The sequence below is a fragment of the Rana temporaria genome, chromosome 3 (assembly GCF_905171775.1).
Source record: "Rana temporaria chromosome 3, aRanTem1.1, whole genome shotgun sequence".
In the NCBI taxonomy this organism is placed as follows: Eukaryota; Metazoa; Chordata; class Amphibia; order Anura; family Ranidae; genus Rana; species Rana temporaria.
Window position 1 is genome coordinate 429,104,488 of NC_053491.1, and position 26,372 is coordinate 429,130,859.

Genomic DNA, 26,372 nt, shown 5'->3' on the forward strand with positions numbered 1-26,372 from the left:
TTTGCTGTGACAATGGTCCCAAAAATGTGTCAAAATTGTCCGAAGTGTGTGCTATAATGTCGCAGTCACAAAAAAAGTCGCTGATCGCCGCCATTAGTAGTAAAAAAAAAAAAAAAAAAAATTATAAAAATGCAATAAAACTATCCCCTATTTTGTAAACGCTATAAATGTTGCGCAAACCAACCAATAAACGCTTATTGCGATTTTTTTTACCAGAAATAGGTAGAAGAATACTTATCGGCCTAAAACTTTTTTTTATATATTTTTAGGGGATATTATAGCAAAAAGTAAAAAATATTGCATTTTTTTCAAAATTGTCGCTCTATTTTTGTTTATAGCGCAAAAAATAAAAACCGCAGAGGTAATCAAATACCAACCAAAAGAAAGCACTATTTGTGGGAAAAAAAGGACGCCAATCTTGTTTGGGAGCCATGTCGCACTACCGCGCAATTGTCTGTTAAAACGACGCAGTGCCGAATCGCAAAACCTGGCCAGGTCCTTTACCTGCATTTTGGTCCAGGTCTTAAGTGGTTAAAATGTCCTTGATTAATCGCCTATGTTCCCAACATGACATGACCACTGGGCATCATACAATTCTGTTACTTTCTATATAGATATACTTTCTATATACACATACTGCACTAAAATCTTCATCAGGACCATACTATGGGACATTATCACGATACAGTTCAAGTACATACTATATAGACATAGTAACTTGTCCATGACTCCAACATGACCCGATTACTCGACAGAATTAAAATCGTTTTTTTACACTCTATATAGACAAAGTAACCTGCAACATGACTACCTGACCTCTAGATAGAACTGCATTGTAGTTCTATTACACTGTATTTGGATCAAGTAAGTCCTGACCAAGTAAACCTGCAATATGACCCTACAACAGGTTAGAACTAGAATACAATCAACGCTATATAGACCACATACGGTAACTTCCAACATGGCCCAATCCCTGAATAGAATTATTCTACAAGTCTATTACACACTGTATAAACTAAATAACCCCCAACATGACCGGACCACTGTATAGAATACAATTCTTTTACTTGGTCTATACAGACTATGTACCCCCCAACATAACCTGACGCTGGTTAGAATTATAATACAATTCTATTACATTTTAGATAGACCGTGAACACTGCACCCAACACCACCTGATCATTGAATAGAATTGAAATACAGATACATTACACTATATATAGAGTATAGACCAAGTAGACCATTGAACTGTTTTATATAACTTTCATAACTACATCCACTTACATTATATAGACCACGTAAACCAAAAATGACGCAACCAATTTTATAGAACGAGAATATAATCCTATTACACTTTGCACAGACCATGGACATTACACCCCCAGCATGACCAGACCATTGGATAGAATTGGAATATACTGCAATTCTAATAGGATTGGTTCCGACTTATACTTGCCAGAAAGAAGGGGTTTCTGAAACGCGCTGCTTTTTGTGCATGCCAAACCGCACAGTGCCCCCAGCATCATGCTCAGTGTGGCACATAAAAAAAAAAAAAAAAAAAGAGAAACGAACAAGCTGGCGTACAAGCAGAATGCAGCATCTGAACCAAGACTTAAAGTGGAGGTTCACCCTAAAAACAAATATTTACCATTCAATCCAGCATACTGTCGACATGTACAGTATGCTTTTTTTTTTTCCGCTTTACATACCGTAGTATAGGCATTTCTTCCCCCGGCTTCCGGGTAGAGAATCCCGCGGGAGTGGGCGTTCCTATTCAAGACTAAGTGATTGACGTATGACAAAAGCTTGCCCCCCGGTGCAAAAGGCGCGTCACCAGTTTCCGAAAAAAGCTGAACGCCGGTGCACAGGTGCTGTATAGCGTTGACTCGCAGTTTGGCTTCTTTCGGCAACTCGTGACGCGCATTACGCGCCATGGGAAAGCTTTTGCCATACGTCAATCACTTAGTCTCAAATAGGAACGCCCAGTCCCGCGGGATTCACTACCCGGAAGCCGGGGGAAGAAATGCCTATACTACGGTATGTAAACCGAAGAAAGAAAAAAAAAAAACAGCATACTGTACATGTCGGCAGTATGCTGGATTGAATGGTAAATACTTGTTTTTAGGGTGAACCTCCACTTTAAGCCGGCCATAGATGGAGGGATTTTCTTTCCTGCAACCACAGGTTGCAGGAAAGGAAAAACAATAAATAAACAAAATCGCTTGATTTAGTGACAGTGTTGATGAGGGAAACCCTCCTGCAGAGCCATTGTGTTCTTTTTTTTTATATGTTTTTTTAATTCACGTTGCCAGCAATTCGCTAAAAAAATAAATAAATACCACTGACTACTATTCAGTAAACGGAACAAAAGGACAAAGTATGGAAAATCAACGTGCCGAGTACAGAGCGCTCATACAAACCAATACAGTTCCTGAGCGGCTTATTGTAGGTGGGGAGCGAGAGTGAGCTGGAGGGGCCTGTAACCCGAGAGCGTTAATTGGTCTCATAACATTTAAAAGGAACAATGTGCGCATTGAAAGCATTTAACTGCAAGGAGACAATTACACTTAGCAACTTCCTAGGTCAGACGGAGTGGGGGTTGGGTATCAATAAGAATGGTTTTACTAAAATATATTATATATATATATATATATATATATATATATATATATATATATATATATATATATATATATATATATATATATATATATATATATATATATATATATATATATATATATATATATATATATATAGGGGGGGGGCTAAAATATTTACCGCCAAACCCCAAGCAAGAAGAAGAAAAAAAAAAAACACACAAACACACCTGGCTTATGCCCCTGGAATCTGGAAATGACCGAAGTAGCCACCACTACGCCAATCTCCATTTGCTTCTGAGGCAACATACACTTAACTCATTTACAAAGCACTGGAATTTCAGTTGGGGTGGACTGACCCTTTAAGAGATTACTTTGTGCTCTGCAAAAAACTGTGGCGCTTTCTTATCTCAGGGGAACAAAAGACTAGGAGCCCTTTTCAGTGCCTAATCTCCAATGGTTTGGTGTTCTGTTTGGAACACAATCTCCCATGAGCATGCACCCAAAATAGCTGTTGCTGCTATAGGTTTATATAGGTCGGGTAAATTAGATTTTAATTCAAGTGCTAATCTTATAAATGGATGTATGCACACAGTTCCCAAACCTATCAGCATTTCAGTGTGAGTCACTAATGAAAACCCAACATTGTATCCTGTACAGGGATCAGAGTCTTACTAGTGCCGATGGGTGTGTTCCACCAACCATAAATTATTAATTACCTTTTGTACTTAGAGACTACATTTATTACCTTTATTTCTCATCATAGAGTAGCACTCTGTAGATCAGTTCTCAAATATTAACCTACATGTCTATACAAAATGAGATGCCGAGTACATGCAAGGTGCTTCACAACTAATATCATGGAGAGAATATACAGCGAAACCCAAAGCACTCATATCAAAGCAAATTTCCACATATGGAAACCTCCACAAAGCAAAATCCAGCAGGAGCGACAGAATATAAAAAAAAAAAAAAAAAAAAAAAAAAAAAAAGAAGGAGAGGGGCATCTGGGGTATAGGTGTCCACATCTCTCAGTCTGCAATCGTGACCAGGAAGACTACCCTGCAGTAGAGCTATCTGAAAGCGAGGCTTGAAGTGCACATGGAGCACATTGTGGAAGGGACATCAATGGCGGTGTGAAGAACGGTCTATGTGGACAGCTTTACCCCGGATGCCTGTATACTTGGATGTGCCTCTTAATCATCAACCATGTGAGTTGCTAAATGTTGGACCTTCATTAAATGTAACCATATTGCTAAACTTAGAGGCGCCTCTCTTCTCTTTTATACTCTGTTGTGACGTGATGCTACACTTATATCAAGTAAAAAATGTTTTTCTTCAATTGTTTTAAACCAAGGTTTAACAAAAAAAATGTTTGATATATATATATATATATATATCTATCACACACACACACGCACAAACTTTTTCCCCTTATACGGGGTTATACGCCAATCCCTGATGCCTGAGGGAAGAGGAGCGAGCGCCGCTGAATTATAGAGCCGCAATCTCCTGTGTACCTGGCCTCGCATTGGGCCACAAGGCGTGGCTGCGAGTGATGGAGCGTCAGGTACACAGGAGATCGCGCATCTGTGTAAATTCAGCGGCGCTCGCTATTCCTCTTCCCTCAAGAACAGCAGGAATAATCTAAGACTGGCAAGGCTGCAATGATGGGAAAGGCAAGACTGCATTTTTGTTCCATTTTTTAGGCTGCAGATGGGCACTGATGAGCTGTGACCCTAATTTTGCCGGAGAGGGCCCAACTTTTTGAGATGGGAATGAGGGACACCCGTCATCAAAAAAAAAAAAAAAAAAACCAAACACACACACCCCCCCCCCCCCCACAAGTCTTTTTTTTAACCACTACTATTCCTTTATATTGGCTTTTAGAATTTACCAATGTAGCAATTTAGAAATCAGATGAAAGGTTTAGCGCTGGAAAACACTTTTTGATAGATACAAGTGCATTTTATATACAAATATATTGATCAGGCAAAAATGGTAGGACAAATGAGAAGGAATGAGGGACATTGTTCCAAATCAGGGACAGTTCCTTTGAAATCAGGGACAGTTGGGGGAGCCATGTATATGTAAGCAAGGTCTCTGGCCTTGTCCAGTCTAATGAGAACTTTACAAGCCAAAGATAGCCGACATCCTCCTGTATGTAGTGGGTTGCGAGGCATAGTGGGTGCAAGGTGGACAACGTTATTGGGCACCAGACACTTCTTGGATGTAAAAAGTAGAGGGCGGCCGATATTTCACATTTTTAAAGAAATCGTCATCGGTCGATTATTATGCAAAATAGGCCGATTGTCTGGGACCTGAGGCAGGGGTGTGCTGGGTGGAAATCCCTGCTGACCGTCTATTCTATACGACTGCTTTCACAGCCGCTGTCTGCTAACTTTTTTTTTTTCTGTGGAGGAAGTCGGCAGCGTCGGACCGCCGATTGGCTGTTACTCGCCGCGCTGCATTCTGGGGTTTGTAGTGTGGAGGCAGAGGCGAGGCGCGTAACAGCCAATCGGCGGCGGCCGCTGCTGCCGAGTGTCGACTTCCTCCTGATTTTAAAGGAACTTTTACTGCACACACAGGGGAGGGGACGGAACGGAGCTGGGAGCGCTCACTGGTGGGCACTGACGAGCTGTACTGTCTGGGGGGGCACTGACGAGCTGTACTGTCTGGGGGGGCACTGGCGAGCTGTACTGTCGGGGGGGGGGCAATGGGGAGCTGTACTGTCGGGGGGGGGGGGGCAATGGGGAGCTGTACTGGTGGCCACTAATAGGCTGCACTGGTGGGCACTGAGGTGGCGCTGAACTGGTGGGCACTGAGGTGGCACCGATAGGCTCCACTGGTAGGCACTAATGTACACTGATAGGCGGCACTGGTGGACACTGAGGTGGCACTGATGGGCTGTACCGGTGGGCACTGACAGGCTGCACTGATGGACACTGACAGGTACTAAAAGGCTGCACCCCACCTCTCCACCCTAAACAATAACCTCCTCCCCACCCTAAACAATAACCTCCAAGGTTTGTGGTGGTATCCCCTCAAACGCTACCCACACTTCCCTGCTGGGTCACTAGCTTGGCACTCCAATTACTTCTTAAGCTTCACCCCTGCTAATCGGCCAGGTCCCTGGCCTGACTCGCAAGGCTGCTCTGCAAGCGTCTCCTCCACTGGTTGGGTCCCTGACTTGATCACCACCTGAAGATTCTCAGATTATCCACCGTGCCCATTTGGTGAGAATATGGTTTCGGTACTCGCTTCGGTTACTCACTGTGGTCCCTGGTAAAAGGTGGTTGGTCCCTTTGTGGGACAGCTTCACTTCGACCACTAACAGGTTCTCCGGCTGACAGAACCGTCACTTCTGGTTGGACTGCAATTCGCAATCCCAACCATGCGCCGCTCTCATTACGTCTGCATAGGCCCTCACACAGCCTAGAAGCTAGATGTCCCCCGGGATAGATCCAATATCCGGCCAGCAGCCCAGGCATACGACACACTTCCACCCAGGTAACAACACAGATATTCTGACTACCCAAAATATATAGGTTCTCCCAGAAAACAAACATACTCCTGGCAAATACATTTGTGAGGAGCTCCATGACTCCACCCCAGTGTGAGATTATATATATATATATATATATATATATATATATATATATATATATATATATATATATATATATATATATATATATATATATATATATATATATATTACACATCCCACACTATATTAGCAAAAGCATTACAGGCACATGAACTTTAATGGCATTGCAGTCTTATAGCTAGATTCAGGTAGAGTTAGGTCGGCGTATCTACTGATACGCCGACCTAACTCAGAATCTGCGCCGACCTAAGTTTAAGTATATTCTCAAACAGAGATACGCTTAAACATATCTAAGATACGACGGCTTGCGCCGTTCTATCTTAGGTTGCAATATTAAGGCTGGCCGCTAGGTGGCGCTTCCATTGCGGTCGGCGTAGAATATGTAAATCAGTAGATACGCCTATTCACGAACGTACGCCCGGCCGCCGCAGTACATTTACGCAGTTTACATAACGCATTACAGGCCTAAAGTTATTCCATCCAATAGATGGAATAGTAATGTTAAGTATGGCCGCCGTTCCCGCGTCTAAATTTTTACGTCGTTTGCATAAGTCGTCCGTGAATAGGGATTTACGTTGTTTACGTCCATGTTGAAATCAATCGGCCCGTGCGGCGGACGTAGCCGCAATGCACACTGGGAAATGTTGGCCCACCCTTTGCCGCTATAACAGCTTCAACTCTTCTAGGAAGGCTGTCCACAAGGTTTAGGAGCGTGTCTATGGGAATCTTCCATTTTTCCAAAATGGTTTTTATTTTATTTATTTTTTAAACCCGAATTGAATTATGGGAGCAATATGTAGCATTTTGTTTCCCCTAAAGATGTCAGTAGTCGCACCATTGTCCATGTCATGTTACCGGCCATTCATGCAGTTTTGTGCAGATGAGCAATTTTAGTTCTAAAGCAAGATGGGGCACCACCACCACCACCCTACCACCGAGACACGAGAGCCTCTCTCAATGACATTCTGCCAGGATGTTGGATAAGACAGAGGTGTGTTGAATTCCCTCCGCGTTCCCCGGACTTAACACCCCTCAATGTCCATCTGTGGGGAACACTAAAGTATGTGGTGTACCGTAGAAAACCTACATTAGAATTAAAAAAAAAAAAAAAAAGTACCCAACTTATCTTCTCAGTGCAAATTCCCTTTAATAGGTGAATAATCCCATTCATGGGCCCCCCAGCAGAGCTGAACAGGAGACATTTGACACTCCACTGATAGGTGAATGGTGGGTATTGTTATCAGACTTGAAGGATATCTGCAGTGATAATAGGAATAAAAGTCTACACAAAAGGTGGGGGATTTACATACAAAATCAGTTAAAAGGACCCCCCTCCCCACATATACATGACTGATCCTCGATTACCATTCCAATGTCCAAACCATTGACAGGACATTGTTCTAGAAGCAGTGCCCCAAGTTTCTGAAGCATCCATCAATATCCTGCCAAAGAGGCTGATTACTCAGCAAGAGACTCCACAAGGTAATCCTCATCCACCTGGAGATCGTATTTAGGAGCCCCAATGTGATCTCAGGGTGTATGGGATTATCATCAATTTACCTTCCCCCGCACACCTTCATATGACCTGAGGGAAAGTGTGTACACAGGTTGAAGTCTGGGAAGGAAGCCTCGATCTACTTCAATATCAGGACCCCAAATGGTCATGATGACCATTATTTAGGCAGATATTTTTTGAACGTCTTAGGCCCCATGCACACGAGACGCTGGTAAACTCGAGTTCAGAGGCATTTGAACACATTTAATGTTATCCTATGTGTCCATGCACACATTCAAGTTTTTTTGCGTTTTAAAGCAGTCGGGTTTAGACTCGTTTTTTCAGAAGCAAAATTTTGGGTTCAGACGCAAAAGTTTTTGCGTTTCAAAGCTTTGGGAGGGTCTACAATGTCTTTGTTGTAAAAGCCGATAGCCACAAACGCGGTAAAACACGGCAAAACGCTGCGAGATTCACGGCAAAAACGGGCGTTTTAAACGCCGGTTTTTGCCTTTGAAAACTTGAGTTTACATGTGTTTGCATTTGCTTCTCGTGTGCATGGGGCCTTAATGCTTACTGGTCAGTTATTACCAATAACATCTTCTCCACCAATAGGCTCTGGAACCTCCCAACACTGGTAATTTACTATGCACTCTGATTGGTTGGAGCTATATTGTGTAATATGTACACACACCAGACACTTTATTAGGTACACCTGTTCAGTTGCTTGGCAACACAAAATTGCTAATCAGCCAATGACATGGCAGCAACTCAATGCATTTATGCACCATAGACATGATGAAGACGACTTGCTGAAGTTCAAACTGAGCATCAGAATGAGGAAGAAAGGGGTTTTAGGTGACTTTGAACGTGGTATGGTTGTTGGTGTCAGATGGGCTGGTCTGAGTATTTCAGAAACTGCTGATCTACCGGGATCTTCAGGCACAACCATCTCTCGGGTTTACAGAGAATGGTCCGAAAAATAGAAAATATCCAGCGAGTGGCAGTTGTGTGGAGGAAAATGCCTAAATGTCAGAGGAGAATGGGCAGACTGGTTTGAGATGATAGAAAGGCAACAGTAGCACAAAATACCCACTCATTACAACCAAAGGTATGCAGAATACCATCTCTGAATGCACAACACATCCAACATTCAAGCAGATGGGCTACAGCAACAGAAGATCACATCGGGTGCCACTCCTGTCAGCTAAGAACAGAAAACTGAGGCTACAATTCGCACAGGATCACCAAATTGGACAATAAAAGAAAAACATTGCCAGGTCTGATGAGTCTCAATTTCAGCGGCGACATTCAGATGGTCGGGTCAGAATTTGGTGTAAACATGAAAGCATGGATCATCCTGTCTTGTATCAACGGTTCAGGCTGGTGGTGTAATCAGGGGTCAAGTCCTGGGGAAAAAAGTGTGGGAACTCCCACCCAAGATCCACTCCCCCACCCAAAAAAATAAATGATACGCTCATATGCATAATTACTAAAAACGCACGTTTTTTCTAAATCCTGTGATAACTCGCGGCAGACCTCCACAATGTCTCCTGGGAACAATAGCAAAAGCTCCCAGGAGACATTGCGGCATCGAGGAAGTGATGGAATACCCGCACACTACCTGATGATTCCATATACAGGAAGCGGCCAGTAACAAAGGATTACTAAGGTTCGCCTGCCCCTGACTCGAGCTGTCAGGCTTAGTAAAGGATTGGCTCGGGCGGCTCGGCTGCTCTAGTCCTGCAAAGGGAACTGCGTTCCTGCTGTGAAAAAAGCGCAGGAACTCCGTTCCCACGCGTTCCCGCAGGACTTGAGTCCTGGGTGTAATGGTGTGGGGGGGATATTTTCTTGGCACACTTTTGGCCCCTTAGTACCAACTGAGCATCGTTTAAACACCACGGCCTGCCTGAGTATTGTTGCCGACCATTTCCATCCCTTTATGACTAAAGTGTCCCCATCTTCTGATGGCTCCTTCCAGCAGGATAATGCACCAGGTCACAAAGATCAAATCATCTCATCACTGGTTTCTTGAACATGAGGTCACTGTACTCCATAGGCCTCCACAGCCACCATATCTCATCCAATAGAGCACCGTTGGGATGTGGTGGAACGCGAGATTCGCATCCTGGATGTGCAGCAATCATGTCAATATGGACCAAAATCTGAGGAATGTCTCCAGCACCTTGTTGAATCTATGCCATGAAGAATTAAGGCAGTTCTGAAGGCAACAGTGGGTCCAACTGGTACTAGCAAAGTGTACCCAACAACTGGTGAGTGCATCTAATCTATGCCAGGACTCAGTCAGGGGGCAGAGTATTTTTCTCACCCACAAAGCTAACATTTACAGGTATCTGTCAAACTCCGCTGTCTGCACACAGCTCAGTAGTTACATACACAGCAAACGAGTGGCTCCGACTGCTGCACAGGTCTGAGAATCTGTATGAATAAAACTACAACACGCTTTATGTGTATAACAGAATTATTACCCCCCGATCTCTGCAATGCAGTGTGGTTGAAAAATACATCTTAATTTTTTTCTGGGTTTAAGTGCATTGGGAGGCCCATAAAAGTAAACAGCAATGCTTCGGAAAGCATGTGACATGCGATTTAATGTGCTGGCAACAGGCATTAACAAGCCAAGGCTGGTAACCATTTATTCCTAATCCTACAGTAAAAATACATTGAAAACATGTTAACGCACATCAATAATGCATGCCAATGCACAAACGAAACATACAGACACATGACAGTGTTCCTGCCCAACGCTACAAAAAAAAAAAAAAAGTTCCCTATGCACACACAGATTTAAAAGCGCCCTTAAAAGGCCAATTCCACTTTTCGGACCACGTTACATATTACACCCATATTTAGGGTGGTAGATAATTGGCTCCCATCTAAACTGGCCGGTGCATGCATGCGAGTCTAAAGACCTTTTTAAATATAGACTCCTTGGGACCGATGTGAATGTAAAGTACGTACAGCACCGTGTAAAATGGTATGAGCATAATCCGTTCCAGGAGAATGCTTGTAATCCAAAGCACTTGCATATCAAAGCGAGTTTGCCCATAGAAGTCAATGGAATCTAAGAGAATGCGTTCCATTTTGACTTCTATGACATGCAATACCGCATGTGGCCAGAGGAGGGGGGCGCCGGAGAGACTCCGACATACTTGGAGACCTTTTGGCTGCACTCTGAAACACTCAGGAATTGAATGGAGTGTTTCCGAGTATATTAGTGTTTCTGAGTATTTCCAAATACCAAGTATTCACCTTTGGCCAAAATGTGGTACTGCACACCGCAGAGGCTTGACTCCTGCACGTTTTGCGAGATAACACTCAAACTGAGTCAGGATTTCTTTTTTTTAAATAAGTGCTCATATTGCGAAACGCTCGTTAACCGCAATCCGAGATTCCACTGTACATGAAGAAAATACAGGCAGTTGGAGAGGGTGGCAAGCAAGTTAACTTGTTTTTTTGAGTGACATCATCGTGGCTCCGGTTAACCATAGCGACGGAGCCGCGATACCTGGAAGTCACTCCGGGATTAATGGCGGCACCGGAGGAGGCGAACGAGGGCCGCTGCGGGGTCTTCGATCTCAGGTAAGTACCTCATAATGAGCTAGTATGCCATTTTTTTCTCAGGAGGCTTCACTTCCTCTATAAATACTAATTTTTACAATTAGGCTCGTTTCACACTAGGGTGGGCCGTACGTTCCAGTTGCGGGAATCGCATCAATTCTCGCATCCGAATCACGCTGCTCTTGGGAGACGCGTTGGGCTGCCTTTCATGCTGAATGTCACCCCCATGCATCCCAGCCCAATCACAGGCAAACCGCATGGTCAAAAAGATGCATGCTCCTTTTATTTTCTGCGGTTCACGCAGCACAGCAGCCTATTTAAACATACGGGCTGCCTTGCCCGAGAGTTAGGCTCGAATTACATCTATGCATGTTGCTTTTGAGCGTTTCTGCAGTGCTGTACCCGTTTGTTTGTTTTTTTACACGTTTTTGATGCGTTTTGCATTTTATGCTTTTTTTATTTGGGCAATTTTTTGTTGGGCAGAATAATGCAAAAAAATGCATCAAAATCGCACGACATCATGCCAGCTGATCCGTAAATCAGCTGGAGTGCCCTTACGTTCTGCGCATGCGCGAGCACTTTTCGATGGAGGGCACAAATTGACAGAACACTTGAAGTGACGTCATGACGTAGCTTCCAGCATCCGAGGTTGGAGACAATCTCTATAAGGGCCCCCCCATCATCATTCAGATAAAAGTCCAGGACATCATAGGACGGCCTACGGTATGGAAGTGGTTACGGAAATTTACTCCATTATAACTGAAAGAAAAAAAAAACAAAGTTTTGGATTTACACAGAACAGGAATTGAGGGAAAAATCTTCCAATGGGGGCACTAGTTCTGGTGAAATTCCCTCACTCTGGATGGATTTTATTTTACTTCCTGTTCAGGCAAATGGGACAGGAAGTGAAACGAAATCTCCACAAATGGCAAAAAAACACTGAAAAGTTATAATAAAAAAGTTTTACTTGAATCTGCAGTAACAAAGAACAGGTTGACTTTTAGCAGCTTCCACCCCGCCCACAGACTATTAGACAAAGCCTTTTGTTGAATCACGGATAGTTTATAGGTCAGCGCTGTGTCGCGTCCGTACACCTGAATATAAAGGAAGACTTTCAGCTCCGTTCTGTTGACAAATCAGGTCATCCCCATTACCAGAGGACTGTCAGAGTGTCTGATTACACACAGCAGTCACGCACATAGCGGTACACATAGGAAGGCCTCTGTCAGAGGTGTAACCAGTACTAACATGTCATTTCTATCACCATTTCCTGATCTATGCAATGCAGTCTATATGTTCCTGCATAGTGTCATACCAAGAGAAACACACAGACTGTGGATTTATGATCCACTGAAAAGGTTTGTGGCCTCGCCATCTCTGACTTCCAATATTGTGAGTCACACTAGGTTCACCCCTCTGCATTCTTGCGGCCCGCGTTTGTGTGGGCAAAGCAGCTCATTTAACCACTTCAATACTGGGCATTTTCACCCCCTTCCTGCCCAGACCTAATTTTTAGTTTTCAGCGCCGTCACATTGAATGACAACAGCGCGGCCATGCAACACTGTACCCAAAATTAAATCTTGTTTTCTTTTCCCCACAAATAGAGCTTTCTTTTGGTGGTATTTGATCACCTCTGCGATTTTTTTTTTGCGCAACAATTTTTTTGTAAATAACTACGTTTTTTCTTTCAATTACGGGCACTGATATGGCGGCACTGATGGGCACCGATGACTAAGCGCTGAATTGCAGCGTGAAACGCGTCGGCCAATCTGTATCTGTTGTTTGCAGTGCCTGTATGTACTTTTTACATTAAAAGACCAACTTTATTTTAAGTCATTTTGGAGTGCGGCTGTCCAGAGTTCTTTTCGTTTTTGCTACAATCAGCATTGCCGGCACCCTGGTGGTTCAAACTACCCTTGATGATCTACGAGACTCACCTGGAGCGGTGAAAGAAATTGTCTGATGGGCACCGATGAGATGGCACTGATGGACATCGATGAGGTAGTACTGATGGGCACCGATGAGGTGGCACTGGTATGCGGTACTGATGGGCACTGGGCATGGATGGGCACAGTGGTGTGACACTGATGTATCCATGTTTCCAGTCAGTGCCCATTTGTGGGCACTGATTGGCATCTTTTTTTTTTTACTGCCTTTTTATTAAAATTTTTTGCCCTTCCCTGGTGGTCCTGTGCGGCGATCCGAGGGGGGGGCTGCGCGAACCCCTCCTGTCAGGAGAGCCGCCGATACAAGGCACTGTTCTTTCTACACCAAAAATGGGGCATAATTCCTGTCACTTATACCAACCAACAACTGGGCACCATTCCTCCCCAGAAACACCTCCATAGGGAACACATTTAACCCCTTGATCACCCCCTAGTGTTAACCCTTTCCCTGCCAGTGACATTTACACAGTAATGAGTGGATTTTTATAGCACCGATTGTTGTATAAATGTCACTGATCCCAAAAAATAGTGTCAGTAGCAGTCCCGCTAAAAAATCGCTGATCACCGCCATTACTAGTAAAAAAAAAAAAAAAAAAAAAAAAACAACACACAAACACACACCACAACAACGTCTATATCAATATCTCAAAATTTCTATTTTCCTTCATAAATGTTCAAAAATGTGCAGTTTTTCTTCCATGATCCACACCACGTGCAAACGTGTATTAGCACTGCCATCAGCCAACAAACTCTCTGTAAATAACTGGCTCTCATTTTACTGATCAGCAAACAGCGCTCTCAGATATCATCTTTTTATGCGCTCTCAGGCAAACCTGCTTCTCAATTCTTCTTCAACAATCACCATTCCCCATCCAGGATTACATGGGACGCAAAAGTAAAGAGAGCTACCATAGTGTAACACTGTATAGCAATTTTATTAAAACCGATAAAATACCACTTCCAAACAAAATATAAAAACAGGCCCATCTGGTACTAATTGAAGTGTAAATGTCAGAGCTGCCAACGCTGGCGCAGGCTGGTGGGGTGTTTCACCCAACCCACAATCTCATCAACCTCTGGTATGTTACTTTCGGATCGGCTTGTCTGAGGGCGAATAAAGAGAGTATATCCCAAAGCGCTGTTTGCCAATCAGTAAAACGAGAGACAATCATTTCCAGAGTTTGCTGGCTGGTGGCAGTGGTAATAAAAGTTGCACATGGTGTGGATCTTAGAAGAAAAATTACATATTTAGAACATTAATGACGCATGCACATGACCGTTTTTCATGACGAGAAAAATGCCATTTTTTAAATTGGTCGTGAAAAACGGTCGTGTGTATGCTCCAGAGCATTTTTCCTAGACGAGAAAAATGTCCGATTTTTTTTTTAGAACCTGCTTTATTTTTTCATGTTGTTCCTTTTCACGTCCTGAAAAACGGTCATGTGTACGCTTTACTGGGAGGAAAAAAAACACGCATGCTCAGAAGCAAGTTATGAGATGGGGAAATTAGCAAAAGCAGCCCAAAGGGTGGCGCCATTCGAATGGAACTTCCCCTTTATAGTGCCGTCGTACGTGCGCCTTGCTCGAGCATTTTTATTTCACGAACGTGTGTATGCAAGGCAGGCTTGACAGGAATCATGACAAATCACGTCGAGAAAAACTGTTTTTCTTCATGACATGAATAACGGCCGTGTGTACGCAGCATAATGAAAAAAAATATGACATTTTGAGATATTGATATGGACTTAATTATCACGTGAATTTTTGCACGCATTAGTTGCACGTGGTAAAAAAATTGCATGTGTGTGTGCGATTTTGTTTTCAAGTATTTTTTTTATAGGGCACCATTCCGTCCACCGACACCAATGATGGGGCACCATTCTGTCCACCGACACCAATGACGGGGCACAATGCCTTCTATTGTTGAAGCATTTAAAGTACCATCCAGCTCCAGTTTGTAAATGTTGAACACAAAGCCTAGTGAGTGTACGGATTGTCACTTTGACGTTTGAACAAGCTGCTAGCAGGCTTTTATCCAGCTTTAAAAGTGCTGAAGCCTGCTAGCATCCCTGTCAAAGCAGTTTTTTTGTGCATTTGTTTTGCACACATGATTAAAGCGGAGTTCCACCTAAAAATGAAACTTCCGCTTAATCCACTCCTTCCCCCCTTACATGCCACATTTGGCATGTAATTTTTTTGGGGGGGAGTGGGGGGGTCAGAAGGAGTGGGACTTCCTGTCCCACTTCCTCCTTCCGCCGAGGGGCTGGTAAGGCAATTAGCTTAATCGCCTTATCGCAGCCCCTCCCTGTAGGCGAGCGCCTATCCAATCGGACGGCGCTGCGCCGCTCGCGCATGTGCAGTGGGTGCCTGGCCGTGAAGCCGAAAGCTGTCACTGCCGGGTGCCCACACTAGAAATGAAGGGGGGCGAGGAGCGGAGCCGGCGCGTCGCTGGAATCGTGGAGCAGGTAAGTGTCTGTTTATTAAAAGCCAGCAGCTACACTTTTTGTAGCTGCTGACTTTTAATAAACTTAAAAAAAGTCTGGAACACCCCTTTAACAAAATCAATAATTTTAAGCCTGCAGATTACAAAAATCCCCCAAGCATTATATATTTTATGAAAGCAGATACCCTAGAGCAGGGGTGTCGAACTCAATTGTATTGTGGGCCGCATCAGCATTACGATTGCCCTCAAAATGGCCGATTGTATCTGTAAGATTAGATGTCCAGCGTATCCATCTCCCCTTTACATTAGATGTCAAGAGCCACCCAACCATCAGAAGTTGAGTCCCCCACTCTCCCTTACATCACAGTGCACCCCCCTTTCCTTATGCTGCTGCTGGAAAGAAGTTGGATGCATTGCTTGAAAGAGGAAAGTAAGGGTCTGGAGGAGGGCTGGAGCAATCCGAGGGCCACATGAAATGGCCTGGAGGGCCGGATAGGCCCACGGGCCTTGTGTATGCCACTTGTGCCCTAGAGAATAAAATGGTGTCAGTTCCAATTTTTTTATGTCACTTGATATTCCTGCAAAAGGTCTAGGGAATTAGGAAAACGCAAAAAACGCCAGAAAACAAAAACCAAAAGAAAAAAAACAAAACAAAACAAAACAAAACAAAAAACACACAACGCTAAAGTGAGTTTTTGGAGGAAACAAATGCAATAACATATCCACAAAAAAAGAATTGGTCAGAGGAGCTCAGCCCCCAATATATGAATTTATTTTTGGTGAAGTGTCATGGCAATAGCAAGAAATACACAGCTAAATAAAAAAAATACATGAGATAGAGATAGATATATATATATATATATATATATATATATACATATATATATATATATATATATATATATATATATATCTCCATCTATATCCTGCGATTTTGTAGCGATTTGTCAGGCGACAAATAATGTTGGGATTGGGGCACCATTGAAAGTAACAGGATTCCTGCCCGTGATCTGGAACGCCAAAGTGTGTACGGAGCCTTAAAGTGTTACTAAACCCAGGACCCGGCATTCACTATATCTGTTTTCCCACAGTACACAGAACATGGAAATGCAATAGTTTTCTAAATATTAACTGCCAAATTCCTTTTCTCATCAGCAATATATAGCAGGCTTGTGACTTCCACCAGTGTCTGGCTAAAGCTTGTAGGAGGAGTTTTCATTCTCCTCTGACTGTCCTATGAGGCTGCATGACCATCTGTCTGGACAGTGCTGATTGCATGTGATCAGCACAGGGCCACTCTCCCAAGAAGACACAGCAATACACAAACAGAGAATGTACAAAGTGTCTCCAAGGCTCGGTTCTATCTGCAGATTGGGGACAGTGAAAAAAAGGGGGAGGATCAGAGAAGACAGGATCAAACAGCCTTTTTTTAAAACCCCCTTTTTAACCCCTTAGCTTCCACAGTAAGTATAACAAGCATGTTTACTGCATATACAGACCGATTTGACTATTGTGGGTTTAGTAAAACTGTAAGGGAGATTCCCTTTTAGACAGTTATCACCAGATTACACATTCCCTTAAATACTGTAACTGCTGACTTTTAATAAACTGACACTCACCAATCCAAGGATCCAGCATTGTCATCACCCAGGCCGGTTCTGCCTCAGTCTTTGGGTCTCCAGCGCCGCCATCTTGAGTGTGGGAAGCTGGTTTGCGACCTCCTACTGGCTCACAAGGCTGCCCATTGGTCCCTATGGAATCGCTCCCTCTGTAGCCACACGCAGCGAGATGTCGCTCTGCCACTGACCCAAACGCTGCTGAATCTTGATCACGAGGCATGGGAGCGACATCTCGGTGTGTGTGGCTACAGATGTGGGGAGCAATACTAGAAGTTTGATTTTGTCAAACCGTCAGCAGCAGAGACGCCTGTGTGTGATCAGCCATACTATGCAGAATCATGTACAGTACACAAACAGTTATTCAAATCCAGCAGGAAGTATCCAGGATCTTAGATTTGGACCAAGACCAATGCGACGGGTACAGAGAGGCACAGCGGACACACGGGGAGTTGTAGTCCTTGGAGGACATACAGTGCAGTCTCCTATGATTCCATCACCATAAATAATGATCCTTCCCTATAAAATATTTACAACTCTAAACAAAGCTGCAGAGCAGAAACAAGCTGCAGCAATGTTTTCTCTGTAATGCGCAATAATATATATATATATATATATATATATATACACACACACACACACACACACACACACACACACACACACACACACACACACACACACACACGCTCCCTGACAGCACATGGACTCAGGGTACAATATATAGATCTCATGCCTGGGGTATTGTCCAAGTACCTGCTGTTATGCCACTTATTTTTGGGTTTAAATGGTCATAGCAGCACTTTATTACAATAAACAAAACATAAAAATTCCTTTATTACATAATGTATAAGAATTGGTGATAAAACCAAGAAACATACCATAACCTCTCTAAGGCCCCTTTCACACTGGGGCGTTTTTGGAACGTTATTCGAGCGAAGCCTCATCTGCAATCCCAATGTGAAAGCCTGAGTGCTTTCAGGGCCCTTTCACACTGCCAGCGCCCGAAACGTTTTAGGGCGTTTTTGCAGTGCCTCAGTGTGAAAAGGCAAGGCGTTTTTACAGCGCTTTTCAATTTCAATGGAGAGGGGCGTTTTTGGAGCATTTTTTTCAGCGCCCAAAAGCTGCTTCAAAGATGCTGCTTTCAGGGTTTTTCTCAACGCCCCGCCAGTGCAAGGGTAAGGCGTTTTTACAGCGCTTTCAATTCATTTCAATGGAGAGGGCCGTTTTTGTAGCATTTTTTTCAGCACCCAAAAGCTGCTCCAAACATGCTGCTTGCAGGACTCAGTGTGAAATGGTCTATTGAGATGCATGGAGAGCATTTTAATAACGCTATTTTTTAACGCTAGGATTAACGCTAGGATTTTTGAAGGCCCCCTTTACTGACCACTATCTGTATCTGGCACCACCTTGCCTTTTTAACGGCCCCCAGTCAAAATTACGCCAGCTCGGGGACAATAGTTTGGCTAATTCACCAGCTGATACAGCCAACTGCCCCACTACCCATACCATAGATGGGCCCAAACCCATCGTTCTCCAAAGAACGAAACCATCGACCTCTGCCACCCACGTCCAGATTGCTTTGCTGTCCTCTGGTCAGACTGATACCAGGGTGTCACCACCCCCCTAGTAAACCCTTAGGACCACCCTGTACACACCCTATCCCACCCCATTATCCTCCAATAAGGCGACAACATAATTCCCCTACATTTTCAAACTAATGTTAACCCCTAACTCACTGAGGCCTTCCTGACCAAACCCCAACATGTAGGCCCTACGTTTATGCTGCGCGGCTGCGCCTGAGCTTCTGGCCTACGCTGGATACAAATTGTATGAAAAACAAAAAAAAAAAAAAAAACGAATTATATTATGATTCAACTTAGGATCCAAAGAATACAATACACATAGTATTGATATATATATCCTGAGAAACATAGAATACAACCCAGGATCCAAAATAATATTATAATAATAATAATATACACTGTATCTCGGCATACATAGTATGAAAACTTGGCATCCATGGTGTATACCTCAGGACACAGTATGCATATCAGTATACAGAGTGTATATCCCACGATAGATAGATAGATAGATAGATAGATAGATAGATAGATGAGAGGCACCTCTAATGCTGGCCATACACTGTACGAAAAATCGCCTGAACAAACTTTCGAAAAACGAACGTTCGGCCGTGAGCGCAAACGATGTTGCCATCATGTAATGACCGATAAATCGTTCAGTGGACATAAATAAAAAATTTCCAAACTTGTCCTTTTTTTCGGCTCAAAAACGTCCCAACGATTATCGATTTTGTGCCCATTAACTGTTCGAAAAACAAACAAACTGTCTGAATGACCGAATTTCGGGCGATTTCTCGTATAGTGTATGGCCAGCATAAGACTGGCCATACACCTATAGATTGGGTGCAGGCATTGTTTAGGTTGAGAGCCAACAAGTAGCAAGAGACTGAAGCTTGGCCCAGTGGGAGATCCCTCTATCTACACAGTTAAGCGTACATGGAGAAATCTGTTGCACTTTTTCCATCTAACCATTGAAAAATCTGCAGATAATCTATAGGTGTATGGCTAGCAGTGTAGCTAAATGTTGCACCTTCATTAAATGTAACCATATTTCTACACTTAGAGGCGCCTCTCTTCTCTTTTATACTCAGTTGTGACGTGACGCTACTTGCATATCAAGAGAGAGAAGTTTCTTGTCTTGCAAAACGCTCTCAAACCAAGGGTGTGTGTGTGTATGTGATATATATATATATATATATATATATATATATATATATATATATATACACACGATCCATAACTCAGGACACAATATATATATATATATTATATATATATATATATATATATATATATATATATATATATATATATACACACACACACACACACACACACATACATACACACACACCAGGAGGAGCCATACCTTAGAGGACACGGTATCGGATCCCAGGATCCATAGGCTATATCAGAGTATATATAGTGCACATCTCTGGATCCATAACTCAGGATGCAGTATATGATTCAGGATCCATAGAATATAGCTCAGTGTATATATAGTGTACATCTCTGGACCCAGGATATAGTATATAACTCAGGATCCGTAGTATATAGCCCAATATACATATGCACATCTCAAAATCCATAGTATAGATCTCAATATACATATAACTCAGGATCCATAGATCTCTCAGTATACATACATAGTGTATATAGAGCTCAGGATCCATAGATCTCTCAGTCAGTATATATAGAGCTCAGGATCCATAGATCTCTCAGTCAGTATACATAGTGTATATAGAGCTCAGGATCCATAGATCTCTCAGTATACATAGTGTATATAGAGCTCAGGATCCATAGATCTCTCAGTATACATAGTGTATATAGAGCTCAGGATCCATAGATCTCTCAGTATACATAGTGTATATAGAGCTCAGGATCCATAGATCTCTCAGTATACATAGTGTATATAGAGCTCAGGATCCATATAGTATATAGAGCTCAGTATACATATATACACATACATAGTATATAACTCCGGTAAAGCAGGGGGAGGTGGATTTGTTAAAGGGACCCGGCCGGCACAATGTAGGACTGTCCCTCCTGATCAGGGACTTCTCATACACATTATATAATGGAGTTGGAGGCTGGCAGACAAACTCCTCCAAGTCATGCAATGTAAATAGTAAGTTGTGTATAAGGGAAGGGAGGGGGACAGCTGAGGACTGCCACCCCACGGTCCTATGACACCCCACACACACAGAGTAGGGCCACTTACCTGTGATCTCAGCCCAGTAGTGAGCACATGTCTCCCCCTGTACAGAGTAGGACCATGCTGGCAGAGTCCGGGAAGAGTCCAGGATCCAGACAGGGTAGTCCCAGCGTCCTGTGCTGAGCTCGGAGTGGAGAGGAGGGAGGAGGATGAATAGGAGGAGGTGAGGAGACTCCAGGGAGGAGCACTGCAAACCTATACCCGGTGTAATGAGAGGAGGAGGGGAGGGGGGTGTACAACACATGTGTTCACATCCTCTGTCCTCATCACAAATCAGTGTACCCTCCTGAGATCCCAGACAGCAGGGAGATTTACACCCCACAACAGAAGTGTCATAGATTACAACTAAGCACTTCTTACATTCCCTTTCTTTTCTTTCTGACCTTATTTTTAAATAAAAGTAGAACAAAAGTTATTTATTTTCAACTTTGGATGGAGTTAAAGCGAATGTGCACTGAAAAAAAATAATTAAAAGCCAGCAGCTACAAATACTGCAGCTGCTGACTTTTAATATTAGGACACTTACCTGTCCTGGAATCCAGCGCCGTCCACAGCAGAGGATGAGCGATTGCTCGTCACTCTGCTGCTCCCCCACCATCCTCGGTGAGGGAACCACGAAGTGAAGCGCTCCGGCTTCACTTCCCGGTTCCCTACGGCGCATGCGCGAGTCGCGCTATGCCTGCCGATTGGCTCCCGCTGTGTGCTGGGAGCCGAGTGTTCCCAGAACACAACTGGGGGGGGCGACAGGAGGTGACGTCCTGCCCGCAGTCTACCCGAGACTGTGTGGCCGGAAGTGGGTGCAAATACCTGTCTTTAGACAGGTATCTGCACCCCCCTCCCCCCTGAAAGGTGTCAAATGTGACACCGGAGGGGGGAGGGTTCCGATCAGCGGGAGTTCCACTTTGGGGTGGAGCTCCGCTTTAAGGAGGGGGGGTTATAACCCCTCTCAGATTTATTATTTTGGTGTCCGTTTATGAAGCAGTGAACAGCAGTGATCCCAAGGATCATCACAGCCCATTACAATATATGAAACAGAGATAATGGGGGGGGGGGGAAGTGTTTGAACTTGTTCTCCCGCCGATTTTCTCCACACACAGAGAAACCTCATAGACTGACACAGTAACGGCCAGTTTATGAAGCTGTGATCTGAGCGCTTCACTGGTGATCTGTGTCAGAATTCACCCTCCCCGATTCACCATCTCAGAGCGGGGAGTGAAGAGGGAATCCCGGGGTTCTGAGGAGGAAGGAGGAAGATTTTTAACTTCCTTCTACCTCGTTCAGACCCCCCAACACTGTAACTATGTCCCCCTGTAATGTTTATGTGTATACACAGGGCCGGATTAACAAGGGGGCTGATGGAGCTGCAGCTCCAGGCCCCTTTCTCAAGATAGGCCCATTTGCCCAAAAAAAAAAAAAAAAAAAAAAAAAAAAAAATTTTTTTGCTTAGAAGATAGATCACGATTCTCTCACCATTCTTGCAGGGTAACATCATCTTTCACATTAAAACAAAAAAACAAACAAAAAAAAAATGGGCTAACTTCATTGTTTTGTTTTTATGGTTTTTATTATTCATTGAAGTGGGCAAATGCAGTGTGACATAAAATATTGCAGCAATTGCCATTTTATTCCCTAGAGTCTCTGCTAAAATATATATAATGTTTGGCAGTTCCAAGTAATTTTCTAGCAAATAATATTGCTTTCTAACTTAAGAAACAAGTGTTGGACTTTAAGTGGTTAAATTTAGTTACAATGTTAGTTAGTTACAATGTTTCATTTTGTTTACAAACTTCGCAGACTGCCCAGATTTGTTCTTTACACACAGAAGTGTATCCCTTTGATCTAAGAAGGAAGTGTCAGTTACAATGTTTCCTGTTAAAAACTTGGCAGACTGCCCAGATATTTTCTTTTGACAGCTGAAAGTCTCTCCACTTGTTATGTGAAAGAATCAGCAAACTCTGCATTGAAGATCGTCAGGGGGGTTGAATCGAGATCACGATTTTTTAAACGATTAATTTTGCAGCTCTAGCACGGTATTTGCGCAGCAATTCTTCAAACTGTTTTTTTTTTAACTTTTTTTTTATTCATTAAAAAAAACACTAGTTAGTTAAGTAAGCACAATTTTTTTTGGTATCCTAAGCGATGCTTTAATTTTTTTTTAGGTTACTTGTTTAGAGTTACAGAGGAGGTCTAGTACTAGAATTATTGTTCTCGCTCTAACAATCGTGGTGTATGTAACCTGTGTGTATCTGGCTCTGATACTACCAGTGCCTACCCAGCCACTGACTAGTATCTCTCCCCAGCCTGTCCCCACACACCCTCTCACCTGCTGACCTGTGGATGGGAGAATCACTCCTGCAGTGTTATTGTGTTCTTCTAGTGCGTACAATGATCAGTGTTGCTAACTTTAGCTGGCAGCACTGATTGTTTTGGGAAAAACCTAACAGGCTGGTTGTACTCAAGTCGATTAATAGATTGACTTGTGTAAAACCAGCTAGCCCATACATAGATTGACTATGGCTGGTCTCTGCATAATTGGCGTAATTTCAATCCATGTATGACCCGCTTAACCACTACGCCCCAAGCACACCAACAATACAGGCTCAGTCTAGGGGATGTCGTTTTGGAATTTATTGCTGCATTACTTGAAAGAGGAAAAAGGTTCAGAGGTTCAGGATACTCCAAAACGATCAATAGGAGAACAAACATCTAGCGCAAATTCTTATAACTGCAGACAAACACAAAAGTACCACAGTAGATTTTAAGCCTAGTACACGTGGGTCTAATGTCTGGCGACATTGGCTGGTTCAATAACAACCGTCTGACATTTGGATCCATGTGTATGGCAGCTGGTCTGACAGAGGCCAGCCTAATGGCCATCTTCTGTTGGATGTGCATGCTGGAAAAGTAAAGTTGTAGTGTGTACCCAGCATTACTCATAATGTCTCAGGAGCTGACTACCACCTAGCTTCCACAGGTGGGTTTGGCTCTCAATTGGGGGTCATATCATCTATATATTTGGAATTATTGCAGTGGAGCGTTACCCCAGACGACATCTAGTAAGACGAAAACCGGTCGGGTGAGGGAGATAAAAGTTAATTCTCCAGATCAGGACTTCAGAACAGTGCCCTCTAGCAAAAATCATTGATCAATCTTCCCCAGTTCCTTAGCCCAGCTCCTACTAAGGGCCAAGCTACATTTTTTGTCTCTCTCTAGCTATTTCCCAGGGACGGCAGCCTCAGGAGAACTGGAACCCTCCTAGCAGAGGAAGAAGTCCCCTGGAAAGACTTCCCAAACATGTATCACCTCTTCTGGACCCCCCTTCCAGGGATTTGTTGAGGCATGAAAAATATTCATAACTGGATATTTGAGTTTCCCTGCCCTGTATTCTGGAAGCTTCTCCCTGAGCAGGTGGGAGAAATCAAACAATCAGCTTAGAAAGTCCCCACCAGACAAAAACAATAGATCACTGCTCCACGGATTACAGCAAAGCCAACAACTAAGTGTGCTGAGGAATCTTTCATTTGTTGGTGCCATATAAAAATTTGTGTTACAAACTGTGGGACTTTCAGTCCTACAATTTTCAGTGCAAAGATTTGAATAAGGCCTTAGCTGTGCTTTGCCTTCAGTGACCATTATGTGTTTCATCTTGGCACAAGTTCACAATGAGTCCTGTGACACCACTAATCCATTTTCCAGCTGAGTTACCTTTTTGACAAGGGGTTTCACACTGGCACTGTGTTACCCATTAATTATGAAGTTAAAAAGTTTTAAAATTCCACAGGACTGTCAAAAAAGAGCATAAAAATGATCTTAGTTGTTTACCGATGTTGCATACTTTGCCAGATGTTGGATAACTGAATCATCCACCAAATTTTTTACTTTTAAGGACTCCACAGGAAACTTCTCTACACTGGAGATCCCAGGTCCCACTTTCCTAAAAGCAGATCTAATGTCAAAAATGACTTGATTTCCGTTGATTTCTTCATGTTGATGCTATTGCAGTGATGGCGAACCTTGGCACCCCAAATGTTTTGAAACTACATTTCCCATGATGCTCCACTACACTGCAGAGTGCATGAGCATCATGGGAAATGTAGTTCCAAAACATCTGGGGTGCCAAGGTTCGCCATCACTGTGCTATAGTGTACAGGTAAATGGTCACTGCATTCGCTTTTGTTTATTTGCATCAGCTATGTTTGGGAAGAGGAACTGATTACTATAGCAGGCAATGACGAGCAGCGGTATCATTTGGGAAGTGAAGGCGCTGTGCGATAGAAATGTCAAAATCTTAAGACTGGAAGGACAGAAATGGAAACCCTATAGCAGGTAAGACTGCTCACACATGAGTACGCCAACCATGGCTTTGACCATTTGCATGGAGTTTTTGTTGTAAATGGTGACTCTACGGAGAAGCTGTAGACCCCATGTCATTTTTTTACTACAGGACCACTTTAACCTTCACCAGCAGATTTCATAATAACCTTTTTATGAACATGTCTCAGATGGGACCTATCTGTCAAATTTCAGCCACCGATCATCTTCAATCCTGCAAAAATACAGCTAGAAAATAAAACTTTTAATGTGGCTGGTGAGTGACTGCATGGCAACCCAACTCTTGTGCTGCATCTCTGATGCCCCGTACACAGGACCGGTTTTCCAGTTGGAAAATGACCGATGAGAGCTTTTGGATGGGAATCCCGACCGTGTGTATGCTCCATCGGACTTTTTCCAACAGGAAAACTGTCGGGAAAAAAAGAAAGCAGGATCTCTTTATTCCCGTTGGGAAAAAAATCCTAGCGGGAAAACCGTTCGTCTGTATGCAATTTCAACGCGCAAAATAAATCAAGTCAACGTATGCTCAGAAGCATACAGTAGAGCTTAATTTTCTCGGCTCGTCGTAGTGTTGTACGTCACCACATTCTTGGAAGACAAAATTCGCCAAACTTTTGTGTGACCGTGTGTATGCAAGACTTGAGAGGACTTCTGTCGGGAAAACCATTGTGTTTTTTTCTGATGGGAAAACCACTCATGTGTACGGGGCATTACTCTTTTTACACTTTGTAGTCTTATGCTGGCCATACACAGGTCGAATTTCAAAAGAACTTTCTTTTGAAAATCAGAAAATATGTGCGTTTTGTGATCCGATGGTGCCACTATTGATTTCGAAATTCGACTGACCAAACCTTCAATTTCACCTCATGTTCCTACGGAAAATAATTTTCTTGTCTGGGAATCTTCTTTTCTTTCCGGGAATTTTCTTTTCTTGCACATGCGCATTTCTTTT

General features: G+C 43.2%; 1 pseudogene; it reads right to left on the reverse strand.

Moving 5' to 3' along the window:
• The window catches only part of LOC120933225, a 64,442-nt pseudogene extending 43,148 nt beyond the window's left edge, over positions 1-21,294 (reverse strand).
• Positions 21,295-26,372: the final 5,078 nt, after the last annotated feature.